Source organism: Gracilinanus agilis, chromosome 4 (genome assembly GCF_016433145.1).
Source record: "Gracilinanus agilis isolate LMUSP501 chromosome 4, AgileGrace, whole genome shotgun sequence".
NCBI classification, from domain to species: Eukaryota; Metazoa; Chordata; class Mammalia; order Didelphimorphia; family Didelphidae; genus Gracilinanus; species Gracilinanus agilis.
The window spans coordinates 303,503,403-303,522,290 of NC_058133.1; positions in this window are offsets into that span (position 1 = coordinate 303,503,403).

Sequence of the window (18,888 nt, forward strand, 5' to 3'; positions counted from 1 at the left end):
AAATGTGTATTATACATTAACATGCTGTAGGGATATAACGATTGGGAAAAAATTGTATAGCAGAGTAACCTAGAAAAAATATCATTCATATCACAGATGTCACATTAAAAAACTTTTCTCAAATGCACAGATTTGAGATGTTTTTAAATTATTCTCCTGTGTATCCGTCTTGAGAGTCCTTGTCATTATAATAGTTCATTATGAGGTAATTATTTTTATTGGATTATTCTTTAGTCTATTCCATAGCTTTTAACTTGGTGTTAAGGGTTGGACTCTGACATTTCTGGAGAAATTATCTGGACTGGTCCTCATACTAATTTCTTGAGGTATTGAATGCAATATTAATATAGGATATCATGGAAAAAACTAAAAATCTAAAGATTCAGCACTCTTATAATGGTCTGATATAGGGCAAAGTCTAATTGTTGCTTCCCTGGTCTGACCTTTGCAAGTTCCTAGAAATTGGACCTATTTAAGCAAAGAGACAACTACTCTTTGTCCCTATCAGTTAGCTGGAAATCTCTGATGTTTCAAAATGACAGACCTTCTCTTGCTTATTCCTGTGTAGCCTGGAAGAGATGCTAGAATGAAAACCTTGATTTGAGCTTGGGGTCTGAATTAAGCCATTACTACTTCTGAATTCTGAATTTCATCCTTTCTGAGTACTTCACCTAGGACCTTCCTGCATGAGAAAAGAAATGCTACAACCTAACTATGCACAGACCCCTTTCCCAATCCAATATGGATCTGTGGCCCAGGACTGGGTGCTAGGCAAGGAATATGCCAGGTGCCATTTATCCTCATTGTTGTGTGCTTTGGTATTGGTCTCAAGATGTCCCAATGTGGGTTTGGTACTTCTTTTTGTGCTGATAAGGGTCTTTCACTGGACACTGGAGTGTTCTTTGAGCAGTATGTTCCACTCCTGAGAATGTCTTGTGCTTATGCAGAACTTAATATCTCCCTGAAACTACCAGGACTAGACAAAGGAGTCACTGTATTTTACTGGGTATCTCTATTAGAATTGAGTTTGTTGTATTTTATAGATATGTGTGAAAAAGTTATGGACAAGAACTCAACTGTACTCCTTACTTCTACTTCAAAATCTTGACTCCCATTAAATGGTATTAATATACAGTAGAATCAGATTGTTTATCATATCTCTATTTCTAATATTTAAAATTCCATTATACATTATCTCATCATATTTCATACAGTATTCAACTATTTATAATGAAAGGAATAATCATACATAAAACAAAGAAAAATAAGTTCTCTCTTAGTAGTAAGATATCTTCAAACAATAATTAAAACATTTCTTCTTCCTTAAAGTGACAGGATTAAAAAAATTTTATGACATACCTTATTTTTGTATCACAAAATTTCATTGTTATTTCTTGAAGAGTACATTATAACTTTTGATTTCTGTGTATTTACAGTTTGTTTTAAGAAAGTTTACTTTGTTAAATAGATGGAGCAATTGCTATATCTAAATGCTGCAAGAAGTTCTTCAATTCTAGAATAAAGATTAAAACACATGAAGTAAAGTCCTGTAAGGATTCTGCCAAAAATAACAAAAGCATTTTTAATTCATTATTTTATTCCTGTAACTAAATTACCCAGCAAGGGGTGGCATGTTACTTCTGTGAAATTAGAATCTGTTACCCTAAAATCTACTATTCCCAGCACCCCATTCTCCTTCTCATGTTACATGCTGAAATAGGGAGGGTATAAATTTTGTGTAACCCTGCGTCTTGCTCTCTCTTGACTTGATCTGTTTGGTGGAGGTGGCATGAGTTGAAAGCCAGGAGACTATTGCTCACATGGCCTTAATTTTTTTAGATAATTAGTATTTTTACATCTATTTCCTTTTTATTCCTTCCATATTGTAAGAAAGGAGAGATAAATAGTGAAAAGTAAGCAAGGATCCCATCTCAGGAAACACCAGAGAATCCACACTGAAAAGAAATCTTATGAGTATAATTGATGTGGAAAGACTTTCAGAAGCATCCTCAGTCTTAGGTAATGTGGATAAAAAGGCGGGTACACTAAAATTCGGGGTAGGGGTGATCTTCCCTTGTTGAGTGATGGAGGGGTAAAAGGTGATTGAGGTGATAGGAGAGGAATGAACGGGAAGCCTGAGTTTAGGGGGGAATGGACAAGGCGTTATTTGGATGGTAAGGGTACAGGTTAGGTAATCAGGAGAGGCAGCTAACACAGACTAGACACCCAAGCTAGAGACAGGATATTGAGGGGAAACAGGCTGAACCCTTCTAGGCAGGAAAGGTACTTTTACAAACACAAGGAATAGGGCCAGACAAAAGTGGTTTGAATCTGACTTGAGGGCTTTCTTGTCAGTTTGACCAACACTAGAATTACCCCTGGGATACATGGCTGAGTTATTGGGTATATGAATCAGTTCTGAAAAAAAACCAAAAACCCAAAAACCGAAAAGAAGAGAAAAAATTAAATCTGGATAAAAATATATGTCAAAATCCTATGTGTATAAAATTACGATGAAAAATAAAACCATAACAGGTCCTTGAATCACCAGCAAGGCCCAATTAAAACCATAACAGGTCCTTGAATCACCAGCAAGTCCCACAAGCCTGCAGGACACTTGCAGCAATATTGCACTTACCCATCAACGGCCAGGACTATGGATAATTGACATATTCTAAAAGAGAAGGGACTAGATTCTGAGGTAAAAGTGATTCCCTGGTCTGATTTTACCTTCAATCTCAGGGAGACCGGAGCCTAAATGAAAGCCAAAGTAAGGTACTTGTAGGAAATCAGACAACCTCTGAAGTTGTCAAAATAGTCGCTTCCTTGAACTACAAAACAAGTCCTCTGTCTTGGTGTAGATCCTCATCAATCCCACCCTGATTGTTGGTCTCCTTGCTTCTTGGCACTGTGCAGTGGTTCTTTTGTGATCCCTTCTTCTTAAATTAGACACAATTATTAGTAAAGGTCCCATAATATGTAACAACCAGTGGCAGGTTTCCATAGTCTAAAGCTTTTGGGTATGCACTGATATTAGGGCTAATAGATATTGTAAACTTATCCTTCTAAATCAAAAACATTAATACTGATTCCATGTACTCAAGTACAAAAAAAAATTAAAAAATCAAATGTCCTATTTAAAATATAGAGAAAAACAATAGGAAAACTTCATATCGTACATCCCATTTGACGATGGGTCAGTCAGAAAGGAATAACACAAGGATTTCTCATTCAAAAGTGAGCTCTATTTCTTTTCTACCTTGGCCATGATCCAGGGTGTGAGTGTACATAATTTTTTCACCAGGTAAAAGCTTTTTATAAACAGTAGGACAGCAGCTAATGCAGATTCGAAGAAGTACAAAAATTCCCCAAATCATAAGAGCCCATTTGATGACAACTGTGAGCAAACCCATTCCCTGCATCCAAGAGAGGTTCTACCAGTTATCATTAGGAGTCACATGAGTCTGTAGGGATACTTGTTATGTGTCATTTAAAAGCCTTTGAAACTCATGGATATTTGCTACAAGTTCTCCAGATCTATTTACATAAGAACAACAGGATAGATTAATACAAGCACCCGCACTTCCTAATGCAGCTGTGAGCATGTCAAGGCCAGCCGATTTTGTAGAACTCTTTTTGCTAAGGAGTTGGTCTCTTCCTGTAGGTAAGGCAGCCTTAGGAGTTTGGGAGATGGCTTGGGCTGTGCCTTGAGCCAATCTCTCCACCTCGGTTGAGATGTTTCTAACAATTCATTCATATAATATTTTAATTATTAAAGAAAAACCTACTCGAGTTATTGGGAAAAATAGACAACAAATCCATAATATGGAGAGTCCTCAACATATTCCTTTCAGAGCTAGATAAAATCAAGAACAAATTTAAGATCTAGAAGAGAATTTTTGAGAAAAGTTAGACATGAAAATCTCTGGAGATTACTGAATGGGAACAGAAAGGGGATATATATATATATATTCCCAGCTATGCAAGAAAAGCAGTTATATTAAACATATATTTATTGACCAGAATACAATAAAAATATATTCAACAAAAAAAAGTAAGCAAGGATGCTGTTTTGTAAGAGGAAAGCTAGTTGCATGCCAGGAACAAAATGATCCTAGATTCTAGAATTCAGAGAGTGTATATGAAGGGGACACCAACTGCCCAGTGAGGGGAGAGCTCTTAGACTTCCTGTCTCTTGAGCCAACTGGATGTCTTGGCTTCTTGTCTCCTGGAACTGAAGTCTTACCTCTGTTTGTTTCTGCTTAAAGAAAACTTACTTTGAATTTAAATCAGAGTTCCTATCTGCTGAAAAGTGTTCCTGTCTAATGAGAACATCTGTAACCAGCAAGCCTGAACTAATAACATACAGTGCTGGTAAAGGCCTGAGCCCCAACTCCAGTCTGGCCCAGCTAGGTTGAACTCTACCATCACAACTTCATTCCTGAATATATTTGGAGACCTGCTTCAACATATAAACCAACCAGTGAGGATTAAGTAATGCCAGGAGTAGCTGGTAAGGTTTAGAGAATCTAGTCAGTGAGGCCAGGGTTTAGGGAGTTTCAAAAAAAAGGAGGAACTCCCATGAGGGAGTTGTAAAAGGGGGGAGGCTAGTGAGAATCCCTTAATCCTCCTTTCATACTTTTTGTTGTTCCAGAATAAATCCCCCTTTTTACCTGTTTTTACCTGTTTTTACCTGTTTTTTCCTCTTTTTGCCAACTTGTCTTGTAGATTTAAAGTGTACTGGTCCCAGGGAAGGAGGCTCTCAGCCTTACTCCACCGAAGGGTTTGGAGGAATCAAATGAACCTCAGTATTTCAACAACATCATCAACATCATCATTATTAGAGTCAATTATTTCAACATCAAGTGATTATTAATAAACTCTATAAAATATAATTCTTGGAGTGTTGGACTGCTATGAGCCCGCTACAAGTCAACCTGGGAGTTTTTGTGAGCTCTCTTACTGTGGGGCTGGTGAAGTACAAACCCCTGTTTCACTTACATTGCCAATAGCTGAGTGCCTTTGAAGCACGGTGTGGGATCCATATTTCTGAGAGGGGTTCAAGCTGCATCCTACAACAGGTATTTCTTTTAAGCAACAATAAGCTTCCTAAAGACACTTCCAAAGTCCCCTGTAGACTTGGGTCTTAAGAGTGTAGCAGCTTAGGGCTAAGAGAGCCTTTTAGAGGAGCAACAGCCTAACAGCTCAGAGTAGATGCTGTCTACCCCATTTATCTCCCAGTTCCATTTTAAACTGGTCCTGGGAGTTTTCACACTCCTGGCTGAGAGGGTGGAAACAAGGGTTTAGCCCACAGGGAGGTGTCCTATATAACCCTCTAGAACCTAAAACCCTCACAGCTGGAGGCAACTAGGAGTTCAATGGATTAAAAGACAGAATTTGGAAATTAGGCTCTGGTTTCCTGACCCAAATATAGGGTGCAGCCTGCATTCCATATTCAAATATCCTTTTGCTCTCCTAGACCAGCTCAGCTAAGAAGCTCTGAGGAGTTTTCTTTTTACCTTCATTGTGCCTAAAATAGAAAGCTTTTGTTTTCCCTCACTAACTTAGACTCTGGCCAAAGCCTTTCAGTCACCCTCCATTTCTTTTTAAACTAGCTAATAGGGGCATATCTAAGAATGGTATTCCAAATCATGCTGTCAGTGAAAAAAATGTTTTTTTTAACTTTTAAAAAGCCTGAGCTCCCAGAGAATTTTACTAATTTTGAAATGTTCAACACTTCAGAATGGTTTTATTTAGCACTGCTCCTAGAAGGGCTCCTATTCACAGCATATTTTCTCATGATTAAATAAACACACAGTTACTTTGATTAAACTACAGACTCAAATAAACAGCACTGAGAAACACATGAGTAATTTTAAGATTCAGAAGGAAGATTGTCCTCCATTCAAACCTGCCCAGCCTATGCCTCAAGCTGATTTCCTCTTATCTCCTCTTTTTCAGTTTTTGGAAGTTCATGGCCCAACCTCTTCAACCTCTTGCTCCTTCCCCTCCTTGCTTGACTTCTCTATCTGTCTCCCAGACCTACACTTCTTCCCTTAACCCAGCCCCTGCCCTTTCCTCTCACCATTCCCACCCCTGCCAGATCTATCTTCTCCCTGCCTCTTCCTGTTCTTTCCATGTCTCAACCCCTCCCTCCTCTACCTGACCAGACCTCTCCCCTACCCCTCCTCCCAAATTCCACCCTCATTCCTATGTCTCTGCCTCCCCATCTCTTTACCATTCCCTTCCTCTTAACTCACCTACTCCTCCTTCCCTCACCTGCTTGTTAGCAACCTAAACATCTAGCTAAGAGGCAGAAATCATAAATAATTCAGTTAAAGACCTATTACCCTTAAGAGAAGTACCTACCTACAATAAAACTGAAGAGATGGAGCCCTTAAGACATTGTACACCATTAGCCACCTAGATATTAAGAGCTTAAATCAAAATATCCTTACTTTGAAGATGATCCTATTATAGGGAATAAAAATATCAAAACATCTGTAAAATGTATGATCATATTTGGCAAGACTTGGACAATTTAATCCAACCTTTCTTGACAGAAAGATAGAAAAATAAAATCATCTCTCTTGCTAATGAGGCCCAAGGAAGGAGACCAGTTCATTGCCAATCTATTCACAAAAATGGTCACTTTGGTACTCAAGATATTGTGGGCTCTGTTAAAAGAGTATGGATAGCCCTTGGCATAACTAACATAGCCCCTAAAGTGTGTACAGCCTTCCCTACCTGTCAAGCATTCAATTAGCTTTCCTTTCATGGCAAAGCTTTTGCTAGGTGTCCTCTGGCTTACAGACCTTTTGAATACCTACAAATTGATTTTATCACTATGCCAAAGACTAGACAGTATACATTTTATCTAGTTATAGCAGATCAATTAACCAAATGGTTTGAAGCATTTCTTACCACCAGGACCACAGAGGTTGTTGTTGTTCTTATTTTTTTTATTTTATTGTTTTTTTTTGCCAAGGTGCACTTAAAAGATATTATTCCTCACTTTGGCCTCCCTGCACATATTGATTCAGACAGAAGAACTCATTTTACTGATTCAGTTCTATCTAAGGTATATTCTTGTTTGGGGATAACTCTCAAATTCCATGTACCATATCAGCCCCAGAGCTCAGCCCAAGTTGAGAGAATGAATAAAGACCTTAAAACTGTGAGTAGAAAATTGTGCACAGAGACTCATTTAAAATGGCCCGAAATTCTCCTTCTGGCCCTATTTTATCTTAGAAGCAGGTCCAGGGGAGATCTAAAAATCTCACCATATGAGATGCTTTTTGGACATCCCCTATCTAGGCTAAACCTTTCTGCCCTGCATATACATCATTTCCAGGGGGAGACACTTCTATTGCCTCATGTATACTGGATTTGCAAATCAAATTGCGAGAACTCCATGAATCTGGAGCTGCTATACAAGCAGGTTCTATAGACTTCTTGCTCCATGACCTACACTCAGGAGACAAAAGAACCATTATGCAATTCCAAGAAGCACAAGGTCAAGGAGACCAACAAATCCCAATGGAATTGATGAGAATCTGCACCAAGACAGAGAACTTGATTTTGGGTTTGAGGAAGCAGCTGTTTGACAAATTCAGATGCAGAATTTCCCTGTGCCAATTTCAAATAAAGTACCTTGACGTAGTTATAATTCTAGCTCCCCTATCCCTGAGAGTGATAGCAAAATCAGACCAGGGAATGATATTTCCCATTTACTGTAAAAATTCAGTACTTTTTTCTGTCTCTCATAAGTGTTGCAATTTTCTGTATTGCTGGCTACTGATTGTTAAGTACATATTGCTTCAATGGTCCTACATGCAAAACTTCCAGAGGCAGTGGCCTAAGATAGAGATGTTGTGTCTGAATGCTGAAATCAGCCTGAACTCTTCCCTGCTTCTCTCCTTCAGCTGCTTCCTTGCCAACTATGGTCAGAACCCTGAACTTTGAGTAGTTGTGATAGAAAGGTACTCTGTCCCAGTAGGAGCCCTCACTCTGAGATCTCACCTATTGCTGGAATCTCAACATAATAGGTGGGGAAAGGATACTAGGACCTTCCTTCATTTTTTCCCTTAAACCTTCAACCTTTACTGCATGCCTTTTAAGTTGAATCAAGCAGGAGGGTCACACAGTTCTGTCTTGTTGTTGGATTTGGTTTTCTATCCCCCTTGAAGGACTATGTTTTTGATTGGTGTGGAAGGATTTTCTAAGAGGAATTGATTTTTGCTGCTTCTATGCCACCATCTTGACTTTGCCTCTAATAAACATATTTCAGAATAATAAAATGAACTTCCTAAGAAAAAATCCCTGGAACTCAATGCATCTACAAATGGATTTTACCAAATATTTAGTTAAAGTAATTCCAATATTATGTAAACTATTTGGAAACATGGGCAAGAATACAATCAATTTTTTCTAAGGGCAAATATATGGTGCTTGTACCTAAAGTAGTTCAAGTTCAAAATGAGACAGAAAAAAGATAAACCAATTTCTCTAATAAATATTAATGCCCCCCCCCAAAATTCTAGAGATGAGATTAGAGCAGTGATGGGCAAATGTTTTAAAGAGGGTGCCAAAGGAAAGGAAAAAAATTTAGGAGGGCCAATATAATTTATTAAAAATAACAATGATACATTTTACAAAATTCTTGTATTTTTTGTGATACTAAGCCTTATTAATGACTGAAAATTTATGGAGAATGTGATGAATTTTCCATGGAAGGAGAATGTGACTGCATTTCTAAAAGTTTCTCATAATTTCATTCAAACAGGGATGCACTTATTCTTAGAAGAGAAGTTAAATGCTTATCTGTCAGTCTGTTTCTAAGGCAACTCTTTTGAAGTTTCATTGTAGAAAACACCTGTTCATATATATATATTGAAGCAAACATAGCAGTAACTTTCTGGGCATGAGATATCAGATTTGGGAAAGTGGATTTTGACAAGGACTTATAGAATTCTATTTTGGAACATTAAGAAACAACTGAGTTAAGTGTTACATTGTTATTCAATTCAATTCAAGTTGCAAGTCTAGTTTCACTGTTTCACAGTTAACATTAAAAGGCATACTGAAAATTTCAAAGTCTTTTTCAATGACTCTGAAGTCTTCAAATCTTCATTCAAATTCACCATAGAATCTTCTCAGACTATCTTCATAACTCTTAAGCTTTTCCTTCATCACTGGGGCTATTGAATTCACCCTCAGGAAGTGAGACAAGTCATTCTAAGCAAGCTGATTCATGAATAGAACAATTTGTAGTTTAAAACCTTTGAGATGGCCTCAGATATCATCTATAAATTGATTTTTTCCTTGAATCTTGACATTAAATTTGTTCATGTGGTAGAGAAGATCCGTAAAAAATGTAAAGTCTGAAATCCATGTAGTATCTTCCAGGATTTTATACTCTACCGACCCCTGTTTCTCAAGTAAGAATGTCACTATTTCATCTTTCAGCTGCCAAACTCGCTCAAAGATGCGTACTGTGCTAAGCTACCTTATTTTCAAGTACTACAATATATCAGAGTACTCAGATTGCATGGATTCTAGAAACTCCTGAAATTATCTGTGAGCAAGCCCTTAAGATCAAATAGCATTAACCAGCTTCACAATAACATCAAACACAGGTTTCATATCCAAAGCATGTTTACACAGGGCATCTTGATGTATGATGCAATGTAGATGTAGAAATATAACATTGTTATCTGGATATTTTTCATTAAAGATCCTAACACATCCAGATTTTTTCCCTGTCATTTTTCTCACTCCATCTGTTGTTATACTACATATGCAATTTATAGATACTCTCAAAGTTGAAATTCCTTCCATAAATTCATGAAAAATATCTGACCCTGTTGTAGTTCCCTTTAACAACCTCATGCATGCTAGTTCCCCTGTAAAACAGAAGTTTTTGTCAACTCCTCTTATAAATAATAGGAACTCTGCAGTATCATTTACATCAGAGCTTTCATCCATAGTAATTGAGCAGAATTTAAATTGGTCAATCTTTGATTCCAAATATGATAATATGTTTTTATCCATTGCTTCAATTCTACAAGTCACTGTTTTCTGAGAGAAGCTTATTGTTTCAAAATCTTTTCTTTTGTGAGGACATAATATATCTCAAACTTTGAGCGTGCACTGTTTAACAAACTCTCCATAAGAGAGCTTTGTTACTTTTATCAATGCTGTATGCTACAACATAACTTGCATGTGTAACTGCTTGCTGAGAACTATTTCTTTTCTTTAAAATATTTTGCTGACCTGATAGGGTTTTTTGTTGTTTTTTTTGTTTTTTGTTTTGTGTGTGTGTGTGTAGATCTGCTTTTTGTTTTATTTCTTCTTCAGTCATGGCTCTAACCTTGACATCTTTGTGCTTAGAGCTGAAGTGTCATGAAATGTTATATTCTTTGTAGACTGCTACACTTCCATTGAAGATGAGACATAGTGGTTTTTCCCTAAAAATTGTGAAAAAGTGCTTCCAAGTCCATTCATCTTTGAAATCACTGCACTCAGAATCAACTTTATGTTTCTTAGATAACATCTCAGGGCTAAATTTTTTCACAATATGAGTAAAACTAGCAAAACAACAACTCTAAGACAGGTCTGAATCAAGAAACATGTTTCAATATCTATCTGCTGTGGAGAGGGTAGCTATTGTGAAGGGCTCCATTGATCTGGGGCAGAGACAGTGGCAGCAGCAGCCCCTAGAACCCCAGAAGTCACAGCGCATGGCAGATGGTAGGGAAAATGTGGAAAACTAGAGAGCAGGGTTCAAGTTGATCTGGATTCAAAAGGCCTAGGCCCTAGGCTATGAGGGAGTAAGAAAAGAGTTATTAATTAGCGATCCCCCGAGGGGAGGAGAGTCCAATTCCCTACAGGAAGTGGGGATTTTAAGGAAGTTAAGGGAACTGGCTTAAGTCCCCTTCCAGGTCCCATCTCACCTGCCTTGGGAGCAATAACTAAATCCCCTTTGTGATTTTGCTCTCTCCCCCTCCCAGTGGCCAGTTTTACTCTTTGCTACAAAGTTGCCAGCAGCCAGTGCCACTCAATCTCAACATAACAATCCAATATCTTGGATAAGTCAATAAATTTGAATGTTGTCACTGATATAAAACAAAATAGGAAAAAGGAGGAAAATATTTATTTTTCTTATAGCCTGTATTCTTTTTTTTATTCTTCAGATTAGGAATAATTTCACAGGGCCCGGATAGAACATTTCAGGGGGCCACATCTGGCCTGGGGGCCTGCATCTGGCCTGCCCATTACTGGATTATAGCAAAGATCACACATATGACCAGGTGAAATTTATATCAGGATTATAGAAATGTGTCAATATTGGGGAAATTGTCAGCATAGTTGGTCAAATTCATAGCAAAATCAACAAAAATTGTGATTATCTCAGAAGATACAGAAAAAAAAAGATTTCAAAAATACAATATATATTCTTCTTAAAGACACTAGTGATCATACGAATACATGGAGATTGCCTTAAAATATTAAAGAGTACTTGTCTAAAATAATCAGCAAGCAATATCATAAATGAGGATATGACATAAATCTTCCTGATAGATGAGGAATAAAGCAAGAGTACCCTTTATCACTACGAGTATCCAACATTGCATTAATATGCTAGCTATTGTAATAAGATAATGAAATGAGGAAACAAAAGCTATCATTCTTTCCTGATGATATGATGGGATACTAGCAGGGTCTTTGAGAAGCAACTGAAAAGCTACTTTAAATAATTAACAATGTAATAAATAAGTTATAAGATATATAAATCATATAAGTCATCAACATTCATTTCTGTATATTACCAACAGTAGCCAACAGGAAAAGACAGAAAGAGAAAATCAAATTAAAACAACAATAACTATAGTAATTTAATATACTTGGAAGATGGCCTACCAAGCCAAACCCAAGAAATACAATACTACAATTTCAAAACACTTTTCATATAAATGAAGTGAAACCTAAGCAATAATGAGGAAATTAATTGCTTATGAGTATGCCAAAACAATATAATATAATGGCAATTCTACCTAAATTAATTCACTTATTCAGTGACATCTCTCAAAACTATCAAAAATATTATTTTATATGGCTGGAAAAATAATGATAAATGTAATAGCACAGAAGGTGAAAAATTTCAGAAATCAATGAAAAAAATGATGGAAGGTGACCTAGAAGTACTAGGTCTTAAACTGTAGAAAGTGGTAATCATCAAAATGAATTGATACTGGCTACAAAATAGTTTAATGGATCAGTGAAATTAATTAGGTCCTTCATATTCAGCATCAGTACTCAGCCTCATTAACTGGGAGGATAGTAACAGCAAACAGAAAAATATGGAAGTTTGGAAAGATAATCAATGTCATAAAAACATAGAAGCAATGAATTTATCAACAATATCAAAGATTTTGCAGAGGTAAAAAAAATGATGAAGTGAAAAAAACATTAGATTTGGTAAGGTAGAGATCATTGGGAAGAAACACAATTAGTTGCATGATGAGTTTGGAAATCAGATTGTAGAAAGTTAATAAAAAGTGAAAGGAAAAGAGAATGGAAGACTTTCAGACAGCCTTTTCAAGAAATTAAACAATAAAATCAACCTTAATAAACTTAATCCATATTAGGGTCTAGTTTATAACTATCTGATCATATAAAACATAGTTCCATGTAGGCCATGTTATGAGAGAATACTCACTTATTTTCCATTGACATATGGTCAAAAGAAATGAATAGGAAATTTTAAGATGAAGAAATTAAAATTTTCTCTGGTTCTGTAAAAATGATAACAACTAAACATTAATAATAAAAATTAAAATTAAAATTACTTTGAGGTACCATCTCACATGCATCAGACTGGCTAATATGAAAAAAAATATGTTGAATGCTCAAGGATGTGTGCAAAATTTGGTATGCTAATACACTGCTGGTGGAGCTGTGAACTGATACAAACATTCTGGAGAGCAATCTGGAACCATGACCAACGTCATATAAAACTTTACAAATAATTTAACCCAGAAGTATTTCTAGTAGGTGTTTATCCCAAAGAGATCAAAGATAGGGGAAAAGCACCTCCTTGTACAAAAAATATTTATAACAAGTTATTTTCTAGTAAGAGAGAACTGATAATTAAATGGATGTCCATCAATTGAAGAATGGTGGAACAAATGATTTGAATGGCCCAAAGAAATCACAAATAAGATTATTACAAAAAAATCTTGAAAGACATATGCAATGATACAAAAAAGTGAACAGAACCAGGAGAATGTTGTAAACAATATCACCAATTGTGACTCATTTAATTATTATCTGCAATCCAGTGATCCAGGACAACACCAAGGAGATGATGACAAAAAAAATGTTATCCATTATTATACAAGGAACTGATAAAATCTGAATGCTGATGAAATCATGATATTCTTCATGATATTTATTCCATCAGTTTTTCTCTAGTGTAAGCAATATGTGCCATCTTTCGTAAGATGATGAATTTAGAAATATATAGTATATTAACACACATAAAACCTATCCCACATTATCTATCAGCTTGAAGAAGCATGGAAGGGGTAGGAGGGAGAGAGAGAATGTATATTACAAAATGTCAGAAAATGATTTTTTGGAAATTGTACAGAAATATCTAGAAAAACATGTTTAAAAACTCATTGAAAAAGGAATGAACAGCAAGTAGGTAGATCAGTTAATTGAAAGCCAGACCTAAAATTGGAAGATCATGAGATCAAATGTGGCCCCAGACACTTCCTAGCTGGGTGACCCTGGGCAAGTCACTTAACCCCCATTAACTAAGCCCTTACCATTCATCTTCCCTGAAAACAATAACTTGGCTTTGATTCCAAGATAAAAGGTAAGAGTTTTTATTTTTAAAAAGGAATAAGTTTGGTATTGATAATATCCTTTCAAATTCTCATATTCATTGTCTCTATGCCTCAGTGAGATAGTTTACCTAAATGACAAACATTATTGGATCAGTCTTTAATACTTGACTTATTGAAGAAATGACTTGGAAAGTATTTTTAGAGGATATTGTTGCTAATCTGGTTAATAAGTCTCTCCACATAATTCAGTTTCCAAAACTTGAATTAGAAGTAATTCTAACATTGACTTTCTTGCTTTTTTGTGTCTTTCAATTACTTATCATTACTTTTTTGGTTCTTGCTTCTCTCTCTCTCTCTCTCTCTCTCTATATATATATATATATATATATATATATGTATATACATATATATATATATAAATTTAGAATATTTTCCCATGGATACATGATTCATGATCCCCAGACACCCATCTCCTAGATTTTATAAAAAATTTCACTGGGTTATACGGGTATATTGTTCAAAACCTATTTCCATATAATTCATATTTGCAGCAGAATGATCTCTAAATATCAAAACCCTAATCATATTCCTACCAAACTATATGATTGATCATATGTTTTCTTCTATGTTTTTGTTCCCAGTTGTGTTCTCTGGATGTAGATAGTGCTCTTTCTCATAAGTTCCTCTGGATTGTCCTCGGTAATTACATTGCTGCTAGTAGAAAATTCTATTTCATTCTATTGTCCCATAATATATCAGTCTCTGTGTACAATGTTCTCCTGGTTCTGCGCCTTTCACTTTCCATCAATTCCTGGAGATCTTTCCAGTTCACATGGAATTCCTCCAGTTCCCTATTTCTTTTAGCATAATAATATTACATGACCATCATATATTAAGATTTGTTCAGCCATTCCCCAATCAATGGACAACCCTGCCCTCCCCATTATCCAATTTTTCCTCCATTGAAAAGTGTGGTTATAAATATTTTTGTACAAAACTTTTTCCTTATTATCTCTTTGGGGGTGCAAAGCAAGTGGTGATATGGCTGGGTCAAAGGATAGGCATTCTTTTAAAGTCCTTTGGGCCTAGTTCCAAATTGCCAACCAGAATTGTTAGACCAATTCACAGCTCCACAGAGCAATGTATTAATGTCCCAATTTTGCCACATCCCATCCAAATTTTGTCACTTTCCTATGTTGTCATATTGGTCAGTGGGTTAGGTATAAGGTGGTAACTCAGAGTTGTTATAATTTGCATTTCTCTAATCAGGAGGGGTTTTGAATGCTTTTTCATGTTATTATTGATAGATTTGATTTCATCATGTGGAAACTGCCCATTCATGTCCCTTGACTATATGTTGATTAGGCAATGGCTTGATTTAGGGTAAATTTGACTTAATTCCTTAGATATTTGAAAAATTAAAACTTTGTCAGAGAGTTTTGTTATACAGATGTTCTCCCAGTTTGTTGCTTTGCTTCTAATTTTTGTTGCATTGGTTTTGTCTGTACAAGAACTTTTAAATTTGATGTAATCAGTCATTCATTTTACATTTTATAATTTTCTCTATCTCTTGCTTGGTCTTAAATTCCTTCCTTTCCCACAAATGTGACAGGTATAATATTCTATATCCACCCAATTTGTTTATTATTTTACCCTTCATATTTGTCATTTACTCATTTTTTAATTTACCTTTTTATAGGGTGTAAGTTGTTGATCTAAATATAATTTTCCCATACTGTTTTCCAATTTTCCCAGCATTTTTTGTCAATTAGAGAGTTCTTGTCCCAAAAGGTAGGATCTTTTATTTTATCAAACACTTGCATTTTTAAATTTCTCCTTAATCTAGTCCATTGATCCATCCTTCTGTCTCTTAGCCAGTACCATATTGTTTTGATGACCACTGGTTAATAGTACAATTTAAGATCTGGTACTGCTAGACTCCTATTCTTTCACATTTTTTCCATTATTTCCCTTGATATTCTTGATCTTTTGTTATTCCAACTGAATTTTGTTATAGATTTTTCTAATGCAGCAAAAAAGTTTTTTTGGTAGTATAATAGGTATGGCACTGAATAAGTATATTAGTTTGGATGAGATTGTAATTTCATTAAGTTAGCTCATCATACTTAGGAATAATTAATGTTTTCCAGTTATTTAGATCTAGTTTTAACTGTGTTAAAAGTGTTTTGTAGTTGTATTAATATAATTCCTTTGTTTGTCTTGTTAATTAAATTCCTAAATATTTTATATTGTCAAGAGTGATTTTAAATGGGATTTCTCTTTCTAACTCATACTGCTGAATTTTGTTGGAGATATATAGAAATATTGATGATTTATGTGGGTTTGTCTTGTAGCCTGCCACTTTGCTATAGTTATTAATTATTTCCACTAGTCTTTTAATTGATTTTCTAGGATTCTTTAAGTAAAACATCTTATCATCTGCAAAGAGTGATAGTTTAGTTTCCTCATTGCCTACTTTGATCCCTTCAATATCTTTTTCTTCTCTAATTGTTATTGTTAACATTTCTAATACAATATTAAATAATAGAGGTGATAATCGTCATCCTTGCTTACTCCTGATCTTATTGGGATGGCTTCTTTGTCCATTTTGTAGATGATGTGTGCTAATGGTTTAAAATACATATTGTTTATTATTTTTGGAAAAGGCCCATATATTTCTATCCCTTCCAGTGTTTGTGTTTCATTTTGTCAAAGGCTTTTTCTGCATCTATTGAGATAATCATGTGATTATTGTTGGTTCGATTATTGATATCATCAATTATATGCATGGTTTCCCTAATATTAAACTATCCTTGCATTTGTAAGTTTTAAAATTAATATTCAATGTCTCCAAAGTATGATATTTATAGGGATTTTATTAAAAGCACAGGGAAAGAGTCCCAACTCACCCTTTACCATGCCGCCTCCTCTCCCCAAAAGCCTCATCACTATGCCCACAACATATATATCAAAACAGCCCGTGAAACCCACAACCAAAAGGAAAAAGCTTCAGGAATTATGTGTATGGTGAAAGGGAGTTTGGTAATGTAGTTTAAAGAGGTACAAGGTCTTTTCAACTTTATATTCCCCCCTGCGATCCTTTGGGAGACAAGTCTCCCCAGTGGATCATGAAAACATAATCAAATTAAAGTTCACAATAATTCAGAAATAAAAGGGAAATAAAAGGGAGAAAGAATAAAACCCATATTCAGTGTATTGACAAAAAGCCATTTAGGGGACAGTCCCCTCTCTGGCACAAAAGTGTCCATTGAAAATAAATACATTCAACCCCCCAAAGTTCAAATTCACCATATCTTGAAATTCACTCTGGATCTTCTGGTGCAATATGTGGTCTCTGCAGGCAACTTCATGGAGTTTTCTGGATTCTGGGAGGTAGTCTTCTGTTCTAAATTAGGGTCAAATTCAAGTCCAAATTCACAACAATAATGTAGTCCCCCCAGAGGAGAATAATTTTACGTTTCCCCTGAGGAAAATATAGGGATACACATGGGAATCACACAAAAATACATGGTTAAGGCATAAGGTATATGAATCAAATTTCAAACCATCAAAGAGTCCAAAGAAAAATAAAAAGGTAAAAATAACCTCTGAAGGAAATATAGGATATTGAAAAAATGTGAAAGGAAAAAATTCTAGGAACAAGAAAGTAGAAAAAATTCACAAATCAAAGCAGGTTCCTGTAGCAATCCATGTCCCATAATCTTTGCAACAACAATCACTCACTAAACCAATTTAGCAGCTTGTACTACAGTAAGTTGTCACATCATAAAAGAAATGGAAAAAGGAGACTAGATCTCAAGACAAATGGGAAATAACATTTCCCGGTACAATCCTTTTCTTCACTTTCAGAGATAATGGAGCCAGAACAATTTGATGTAGAGTACTTGATATCAAGTACAGTACAATGCTAAGCATTGCAAACTCGAGTCTCATAAAGGATAAAGTCTTTGTGTAGAATGTCATCAATCCCTGTAGGAATAGTTTGGTCTCTTTCCTTTATGTGTTCATTTGCACTTCACAGGTCAAAAACTCTCTCCTCCTTTTGTTATTTTTTAAAATGATGAAGGCTGATATTATGAGGAAAACTAATATTTTATTTAGGCCCATGTTGCTAGAATAAAATCAACCATGCGCCTGTAAAAATTTCAAATTGCTGCCTCAGCCATTATGTTCCCTATCTTCCCTCATCCTGTCTGTGTAACAAAAAAGAGTGTGAGCTCAGGTAGCCAAGAAGAAGTCAAACCCGACTTCCCAATATTTAAAGGCAAGCTTTACCTTGAAGATGTCATCCAAAACAGGAAACCCATTGGGCCATGGAAAATGTAGTTTCAAAGTCTCCCACATGTCCACTGGAAATTGTCATATATCAACATATCTTGATGCTTAATACCTCTAAAATGGAACCCCAGAAATTCTAAATAACATACTTTGTGGTCCAATTTTACTTGGATTAGATGTAGTTACTGAGCAAAAGTCTCATAAAAATTAAATAACTAGTGGCAGGTTTCTATAGTCCAAAGCTTTTTGGGTATAAATTTATACGCTAGGCAAATGGACATCTTAGCTTATTCTTATTGCAAAAATCAAAACAGTCATGAGTCTATTTAATGCTGGTAACATGCTTCAAATGTAAAAAATGAGAGAAAAGAAAAAAATCAAAAACTGTATTGCACATGTAGGAAGAAAAATGAACAAAAAATATGTAGTTTTAAACAATCACAGAGGTAAATAATAGAGGTTAATTTTCAAGATATAAGATTCATTCCCTCCTTAACTTTCCATGATCCACAGCGTGAGTGCAAATGAGGTAGACAAAGTGATGTGGGTGCAAAAGAGGCATATAAAGCAATAGTACATTCAAGAAAGTACAAAAGGAATGACAAAAGGCACAAAATATTTTGAAAGGCACATCAGGTCAATATAGGTCACTAATACAAATATTCTGTTGTGAGGTATTATATGCATCATTCAAGTATAAGGATCAATCAAATAAAATGCAACAAAAATAGTG